Raw genomic sequence first — 9,196 nt, forward strand, 5'->3', positions numbered from 1 at the left:
GGGGGTGTCTGTCACTCCAGTCTGTGTGAGTCCAAGCTTTTGGAGAGACCCGGAGAGATTGACAGCTTTTGTGGGCCGCATCTCCGCACAATGGTGGCGCTTTAATGAGCGGCAAAGCCGGAGCAGAGCTTTGGGGAAGGTTTCGGTGGGGAGGTGCTGCTTGGTTTGTGGTTGCGACGGGGAGGCAAAAAGAGTTGGGGGGGTGGGGGGGTAGGCTTTACTGCTTTGCTTGGTGGGGACCAATTCATGGGTATTCAGTCCGGGGCTCGTTATTCACTGAATGCATCCAGTGGAGGAATGCAGTGGCATCAATTAGAATGTGTTAGCAGATAGCAAAGCAGAGAAGAAAAACCTTTCTTTCCCTTTTGCTCGCAGGACAACACGGTCCCACTATAGGAGGTGTCAGAGCCACAAAGCCTTTTTTTGGGTCTCTCTCCATTACATTACCAGTGCAATATGTAAGGTGGGGACTCTTTTGATTTAAATTAAGTGGAAAAAACACTAAACCCTATTTTTATTCAGCAGGGATAATGGTGTTATACTCTATAAAGGTCTTTAACTACTTATGTGTGGCTTAAAATCTTCCCCGACTCCCTTTTCACTCCACCTCAGTGTCTTATTCTCATTGGGGGCATTATATTTATTCAGTGCTGGAGGGTCAAAGACAGACTGTTAAACAAAGTTGCTTGTAGCCTTAACTGCCGCATCACTTCTAATTGTGTATCAGTGGGTCAGCGGTTTGTTGTGTTGTCCCTTGGCAAGAAAGGAAGAGCGGATATGAATTTAAACAGTATCTTGTAAGGTTGTTGTTTGGAGTGGTCTCAGGCCGCCACTCAAGAAGCAGAGAGCCTTTATGAAAAGTTTTTATGTTTCTTTTAACTTTTAAGATAGAGATTGAAAAAGAAGAGGATGGAAAAGAAAGTTGTTGATAGTGATCATCCACCGGGCTGTTTCTTAGATGTAACATCCTCACATTATATGGCGTTCAAACTAATTCTGCATTTCCAAATATCTAATTTCAACCAGTTGTGTCCATCAGTATTTATCAAGAAAACATTTCCTCTTTTTTTTTAATTCAGGAGGGTAAAGGTCGCTTTTAACGGAGCAACATGGCTGGTTTTCAAGTTTTCCATCCATGCCCTCGGCAATCCATTCCGCTCCCAATTTCCTAGCTTTTAACACAGGAAAATACAGATGGCACGTGCGCTGAAATGGAATTGTGAATTTTCCTTCTCCTTAGGTTTAATGAGAACTAACTGGAAGCAACCTCTTGTAGAAAGGTGTGGATTTCAATGTGAGCAATTATGGTTCATTTGAAGCCAAATGAGCCAAATTTGCATCCCCTGAAAAGACAACCAGAGTTAAACTGTATGAAAAGTGCAGTAAATTGGGGCAAACATCGCAACATGCAGAAATGCATCTCCGCTGTAATTGTGTAATTGTGGAAGAGCTCTAAACGCACGGCCCAATTAAACTTGCTTCTTCTGCGCGGCTAAAGAATTGGCAGGTTATTATGCAGGAAAGTATCGGCACGTTTTAAATGGCTGCCTCCTTGGTGGGTGGGGATGGAGGGTGAGATCATTTGCAGCAAAATGGAATATCTGATCAAATATGGACAGATGTCTTCATACATGTTGAGCGGCTGTGAATTGGATTGGAAGAGGCGAGATGGATGGATGGCCTCCTCTAAGAGATGGAGCTTCCTGCCCTGAGTGCTGAGGGGGCACAAGAGGAAGAGGGTGAGAGAGGGGGAAGGTTAGGCTCTCAATGGGGAGAGACGTTTCCCTGAAACACCAGTTGATGGGTTTCTCCCACAAAAGGGTGGAGTGACGCAGTCTGCACTGCTGCATAACAGCCCGGTCTCTGTCTGGATTAGGCCCTGCAGCACACAAAAGAGAGCTCAAGTAAACGGTTCATGAATGTTGATTAATTGATGCCTTTTTTTTTTTGCAGTGTGCCATGGAGATTTAGCGAGCATGAGGGAGGCTGTGTGTAATGGGATAACTTAGGTTGGAAATGTGTTTTTCTCTGTTTATTGATCTGATATGTAAATCCCAAACGGTTACTATAACTCATACAAAGTTTGATTCATAACTTCAGTGTATTTTTATCAAATGTTTTCAACAAGAATGATCATTTTCCAGTTTGATGCTCTAAAAGCTTTCCTTGGCTCCCATTGGTTCGTCAGACGTGCCCAGCTGGCACAGTGAGCAACTCAGGTGGCGCAGGGCGACGAGGAGGTTCCCACGATGAAGTTTAGGGGTACAGGTGTCCTGGGAGAATGAGGGTGGCCTGGAGCAAGGGGTGGGGGGAGCACTGGCCCATAGCCCACCTCAATGGAAGGATCCCAGGGGCCTTGCTCAATAGCATGGGTTCCACTTGATGGCGAGAGAAAGGAGCGTTTCAGCCGCTGCCCAGCAGGAAAGATCTGGTTGTGGGAGACCTCTTTCAGGACTCACTGTTTGTCTGAAGGCTGTCACAGCAGATGAGTACTCAGCAAACAGCGTGAACAAGGATTTGAACCAGAAAACCAACAGAGCCTTGACAATATTGTGATTGGGCCTTGTCTCTTCAGAGGGTCTGAAAGCCGAAWTGAGAGCGGTAACAAGTGCACATTCAGCTCCGAACGGGGATGCCTTTGGGTTGTGTTTTATGGTTTTGAGGCTTGTATGTGGCGGATAAAGCAAAATCATGTTAATCTCTCTTTTCAGTCGTTTAAAGGCAAAAAAGAGTGAACCTGTGGCACTTTAATGGCTGAGCCAAAGTCATACAAAGTCATTCTTCAATCGCACTTGAATGAGTCCCCTGTAATCTCTTGACCCAAAACAAAGGCTTTCTTTAATTGTGTAAACAAAAGGAGAGCACACAACAAGCAAGGACAAGTTAATTTTAAACTTCACTCTGACACGCTGCTTCTTATCAATGGATTCTTTTATTGAGCTTTAGCTTTCTGCAGCTTTGTCRTTGTGTAAAGCAGAGTGTACGTGTGTAATTATACTTTTGTGTTCATTTCAGCATAGCTTTCATTTTCCCTGCAAGCACTGAAAGATGCACCCACACAGGTGGCYGAGTCTACATTTACTCAGACTTTACAACTTAGGTTAGCTGAACTTTTTTTTTTTGTCATTTGCTTTTGCAGAGGTGGCGAGTAACCAGTTAAATTTACTCAGTTACATTTACTTGAGTAATTTTTGTTGGGGGAAAAATATTCTCTTAGGAGTAGTTTTACTACACTATACTTTTTACTTTACTAAAGTAGAGAGTAAGATTAAAGAAGTAATACTACTCTTGAGTAAAATTTCATAAAAGTCTAGTCACCATATATCGCTGAAAAAAGAACAAACGCACCCGAGAGACACACACATTAAGTATTACTTTCACAAGTTTCATAAGTTTCACAATGAAAATAATTTAATTTGGAAAAATGTTTCTTCTGCAGGGATTTGCTTTTTGCCAGTATGTTATTTATTTGTATTGATTGTCTTCATTTTATTCTTTAAAAAAAACACCAGAATTTGCCCATAACTTTATATTTTTGTTGTCTTTCTGATGACATTTAAAACTATTAAATGAGATGTTATACAATTACCCACTCAAGCAGCCTTTTCACAAAATACTTTTTTACTCTTACTTGACTTACGTCTTGGATGGCTAATTTTTACTTTTACTTGARTAAAAATATGTACAGTATAGTGCTCGAGAACATCTTTTGGATAAGAATTCAGAAACAAATTGGACATTCCAGACCAAAAAAAAGTTTTAGAAATTATTAAAGGATATGCTTAAATACACCTAATTAAAAATAATTGGAAAAGTTAACTTTTTTTTATTTCATTTAGTATTTTTTCTTAAAACTGCTTAAATATTGATCAAACCTTTTATCCTGTGCACGCCAGTGAATGGAGTGAAAATTGACCAAATCAGATTGCACAGAAAAGCAAACCTTGAGTTTTGTTTTCCGTCTGACCCTGTATACGTTTACTGACATATTTATCCGTGTGATGGTGAGTGAAAGGGGCGCACAAAGAGCAATGTTGTCTTTTGGAGGAGTTGGGCTAAACTCTGCAGCGTTCTGAAGGAAGACGCTTGTGATGGAATGGGCCGGGAAGGACTGTGACTTCTCCATTGAGAGCRGAGGGGCACGCTGGATTAGCTTGATTTGCCTGTGAATGGGCTCCTTCCATTATTCTTGTTAGGGAGCTGTCACATCGAATTGAGAAAGTGAAAACCTCCTTTTATCGACTTTTTTCCAAGTGAAACTGAACAGGCAATCAATAACTGGATTCACACCCAGGGAAAAGTCAAGCAGAATGATATGGGGCTGTTGGGAAAAGGGGGGTGGGGGGCTGTTTGTCAAGTTACTAATGTGAAAAAAATGATAACTGATGTCATTTTGGCTTCAGACGCTTCGTATAACAGAGAAATGAGGAAAAATAGTTAGTGTCATGACAGATGCAAATCATGTAAATTCTAAGCAGTTTAAAAACAGTTACCGTGACAGCAAATATGCATTTATAATGTTTAATATTAAAAAATTCAGGCTCCTAAAGAAGCATTTAATATGTCAGAATTGTTTGAAACCTTAAACCTAAAAAAATGTAAAAAAGAAAAATGAAATTAAATTCCTTGTTTAACTTTGTATCAGATGTCATCAAAAATAAAAAGAAAATTGGCAAAACATTATTAATAATTAAACAGTGTGTTCAACACACCCGAAACAACGTTACAAGGCTAAACAAATCAAGTGCGGTTTGCATTTTATTACATAAATGGCACCATATTGTTTTGGAGTTTCATTATATTGACCTTATTGTGCCATTGTGCGTGTTCTGACACCATGATAATGCCTGAATACAGAGGGAATTATGCCCTGTATAAATAGATCCCATAGTCAAAGATCGCCTCAATTATCCCTCTACACATTGACAACACGAACAGMATAAAAACTAAAGCCTAGGCCCAAGCCGGTCTCAAGGCGCTCTTCAAACATTGTTTGGGCCATTGTTGGAGGACTAGAGGAACATCATCAGCATCAATAGCGAGAAAGAATTGAAATATTCATCAGATACATAAACTTTTTTTTACAATGCAATGAAATAAACAAAATAAAAGAAAAACATAAAATAAAAKAAAATGTTTTTGATGATACTTTCTAACTAAACTTATTTATGTTAGCCCTTTCACAACAAATTCTTTAATATTTTAAATCTATTAATCTAAACTACTGTCAGATTATAATGCTATGAAGCATTCACACTGAGATCATTTTTTTTCTTTTGTACTTTTTTTGGCACAAATCTTAGTTTACAATTTTTGTGCTACTTCAACAATTTATGTATCAAAACCTTCAAGACATTCTATTCAAGGTCTTTGGTATTTCAGCAATTTATACTTTTTGAGATATTTAGGTATTTTGGACATTTTTGTTCTTTTTGAAAACGAATAATGCTGTCTTCAATGTCCTTAAATTCTTTAAATTAAATCTTTCCTGCACTTTTCTCCTTTTGTTTTGGTTCTGCTTCTTAAACTTCTTTGTGCAAATTCCAGCTTCTTTTTTTGCCGATTTAAGCTTTTTCTGCTTTCTCTGCTCTTTCTGCCTTTTTCAGCTAATTGGCCAATTGAAACTTTTTATGCTTCTTTCAGCTGCTTTCTGTAATTTAAGCTACTTTTTAGCTATTTTCAGCTAATTTGAGCTTTTTGCGATCATTTCAGCTTCTTGCTGCTTACTTCAGCAGGTGTGCTCTTCCTCCATCTTTGTGCTAGATTCAGCTTTCTCCACTACTTTTCAACTATTTTTCTGCTAATTTCTGCCTTTTTGTTGGCTGTTTTACAACTTAATCCCTTTATTGCTACATTTTTCTTTTATTCGTTTATTTTCTATTTAATTTTCTTTTCTTCTCTGCTTCTTTCAGCGTTCATGCAGCATTTTCACAGAAAATATAATCTCTTCTCATTAATGTTATTCCCATATTAAAGTTCTCCCAGCTTTCTGTATGGAGTTTACATGTTCTCCATGTGGGTTTTTCTCTGGGTACTCCAGTTTTCTTCTACAGACCAAAAACATGCATTCTAGGTTAAATTGTCCCTAGGTGTGACTGAGAGTGTGACTAGTTGTTGGTCTCTAATGATGGACTTGTAACCTGTCCAGGGTGCAGCCGGCTCCGTACACAGTGACTGCTGGAGGTGGGCACCAGCTCTCCTGAGACCTGGAAAGGAAAAGTGTGTGAAGATAATGGATGGATGGACATTAACGTGCACTTTTTATTCCGATGAGCTTTCCTCACATTTAATCCATTAATCAACAAATTTTCTCCCATTGCTACACCCCATTTCTTTTCTTTTTTTTTTACGCTGTATGAAGAAAAAGAATCGGATCATTTGGCCTCATCAATCAAAACGGTAATTGATGTCTTAATCATTATCCAGTTAATTGAGCACTCTGATTGTTGCCTGTCTTTGTTCTAAGCACATATATTTCCAAGCAAGCAAATGTGAAACAGTTTGGAGAGTTAAAAAAAATGTTGTTGCATTTTTACTATTAATATATTTTTATTAAAAGGCAATTCAAAATTTTCAAAGATTTTAAAATTAAATAATTTTTAAAAGAAGCTATTTCAGTTTTGTAAAACTGCCAAAAACATTATGGTTTAATGATTTTTTTGAGTGAGTTTTTCCTAAAAAAAAAAAAAAAGCAAAAAGAAAAGAAGTATGTTATCAATGTAATTGTCATCCATCCATCATCTGTGCACACTGAGTTGATAACTATATGAAAAATGACTCGTGACTGTAATGAGTGCCTCACCTCTTAGCTTTAAGTGGGTTCACAGCCCTCCATGGTGCACAGATTCCCCATTTGTTCCACTTCACTGTACCCACTGCTTATGTATATTCTTGCGTTTAATTTTTATGCGTTAAAAGAAAAAAAAATCCCTTTTTCTCAGTGCAAGCTCAGTTAAACACAAACTGGCCAGGTGGGGGAGGATGGAAGCTTTCACACAAACAAACTTAGTTCAGGAAGACTAGACATAATTCTTAATTGAGTTACAGAATCCTTTAATTATGACTGTTTTCAACATTCCTGCTCTAAATGCCTGTAACATAATATGAACCAGCAAGCGAGAGAAGGGAAAAAGAAACCCACCCAGAATCCAGCCTTGGAGTGCAGCTGCGAGGCAATTATCATCAAGCACCCCTGCATCTGTGTACAAACAATCTCACAGCTGCTTCCATTGATACTGTACATGCAGAGATCAGGTTGACCCCAGGGCCCGCAGCGCCGCATCGAAAACGATACAACCCGCTCGCTTTGAAGGTATTCGTGACACCTACAAACACTTGTGCAATGTTAAAATAGCCGACACGTATTATTTACTGCAGTGTTTGTTGCTCTTTGTTGCTATGGAATATAACATGAAAGATTCCGCCTTTGTAATAGTTCTAATTATACGGTTCCTGCTGAAGTACAGGTCTGGAGTGCGAAAACCTGTTTGTGCGAAATACGACGTTCACACGAGTCTAATTTAGAAAATGTTTTGCTGGAACAGACAAGAAACAATAGCTACTTGTAAAAAATGTATTTTGTCTTGTTTTGTTTTTGTTTTTTTGTCACTGAGTTTTAACAGTATCTATTGTGAGTCTTTTGAGGCTATAGCTTGTATTCACATGTAAAAAATTGAAGACTTACCTGACTTTTCAGTGTACTTTAAAATGAGTGGCGTCTTTGAAAACAGGAAAAACTTTTTGAAAGAACTGCAAAGTCACTGATAATATGCATAGTAAATAACATAGTGTTTTCTTTTAATATTTTCACAACCATATTTAAAAAAAAAGAGTTTAATCAATGCCGTGAGAATCTTTGTTTTTCCACCCGGGTGGGCACATGTGTGTCCAAGATGGATGGATGTGTGTGACCAACAATGTGAATGGGGTTAGAGCGAACGCTTGTTTGTGAGAGTGGCTCAGCTGAGGGGAGCGCTGTGGGACAGAGCGGAGGATGACTTTATGACACGTAGGGGACACCATCAGGGCAGAAGCACACAGAGCTTTGGTGGAGGTGCTGTTAGGATGGGGAGAGGAGCTGCCCAAGCTGTCAGCTCTGAGGGGCTGCTGGAAAGCTCAGCGGGAGCCCAGCTTGGCCCCCGGGATCCCTCGTCGCCACGGAGAGGCCCTGGAATGCACCGGCACACAATGAGCTCCCGGGGCTTAGAGGGCACTCCGATTTGATAACCACATTAAAGTCCTAGCAACATCTGTTGGGGCGCGGGAGAAAGAACCACTGGCGAGCTTTAACCTCCGAAACTGGGATCATTAACCCTCACCCCTGTGAGAGAAGGGGGACAACAGCCCCCTATTTGTCAGCAGCTCAACACAAGGGCTGCCGGGGCTAATATTTTACTAAAAACAGCGTGAGAAGAGAAGCAGCCCCTGGCTCCATGGAGAGTGCTCCTTAAACGTCTCCTCACAGAATAAAAAAAATCATCTGTTTCACTTTGTGCAACTACCAAAAAATATTATTTATAGGGTTTACAAAAAAAGGCGCTTCATTTTTTTTTAAAAAATGACCTTTGAACATGAATGAGCACAAAACATAATGGAGGAAATGTAAACTAAGAGTTTTTGTATATATTTTTAAATACACAAATGTGTCAGAGTGTAATTCGTTAAATTAGATGGGGCAAAAGGGTGAAGAAATAACAGGTGTCCTGTCACAAAGACCCACCATCACAGGCTCCAGGGTGCTCTTTGCTTCGTGCGTTGCCCCCAAAAGCCTCATCCACCTCCACAGGTTTCAAAGCAACAGCAACCTCTCTGTGACGAATAATTAAGGAAACAAAAGATTCCGGTGGTGGGTGGAAGTGGGGTGGGGGGCACAGGAGTGGAGATGGAAGCTCCTAGGGGGGGCTAATGCAACCAGACCAGATGTGACGAGGAGCGCTGAGGTTTTTTCCCCTGCGCTTCATGGAAAACATCATCCTAAAATGTATTCCCTGGAGATGAGGGCCTGCAGGAGGTGCCCCCCATGCACGAGGTCCTCAAGTACCTCCACACAAGTAATCCCATTCACTGCAGCTCATTACATGGGCAATTAAGTGCCAGGGTGGAGGAGCAGGATGGGGTTGGAAGGGGTGATAGTAAGGAGGTATATATGTGTGTGTGTGTGTGTGTGTGTGTGTGTGTGTGTGTGTGTGTGTGTGTG

The sequence above is a fragment of the Austrofundulus limnaeus genome, unplaced genomic scaffold (genome assembly GCF_001266775.1).
Source record: "Austrofundulus limnaeus strain Quisiro unplaced genomic scaffold, Austrofundulus_limnaeus-1.0 Scaffold1, whole genome shotgun sequence".
NCBI classification, from domain to species: domain Eukaryota; kingdom Metazoa; phylum Chordata; class Actinopteri; order Cyprinodontiformes; family Rivulidae; genus Austrofundulus; species Austrofundulus limnaeus.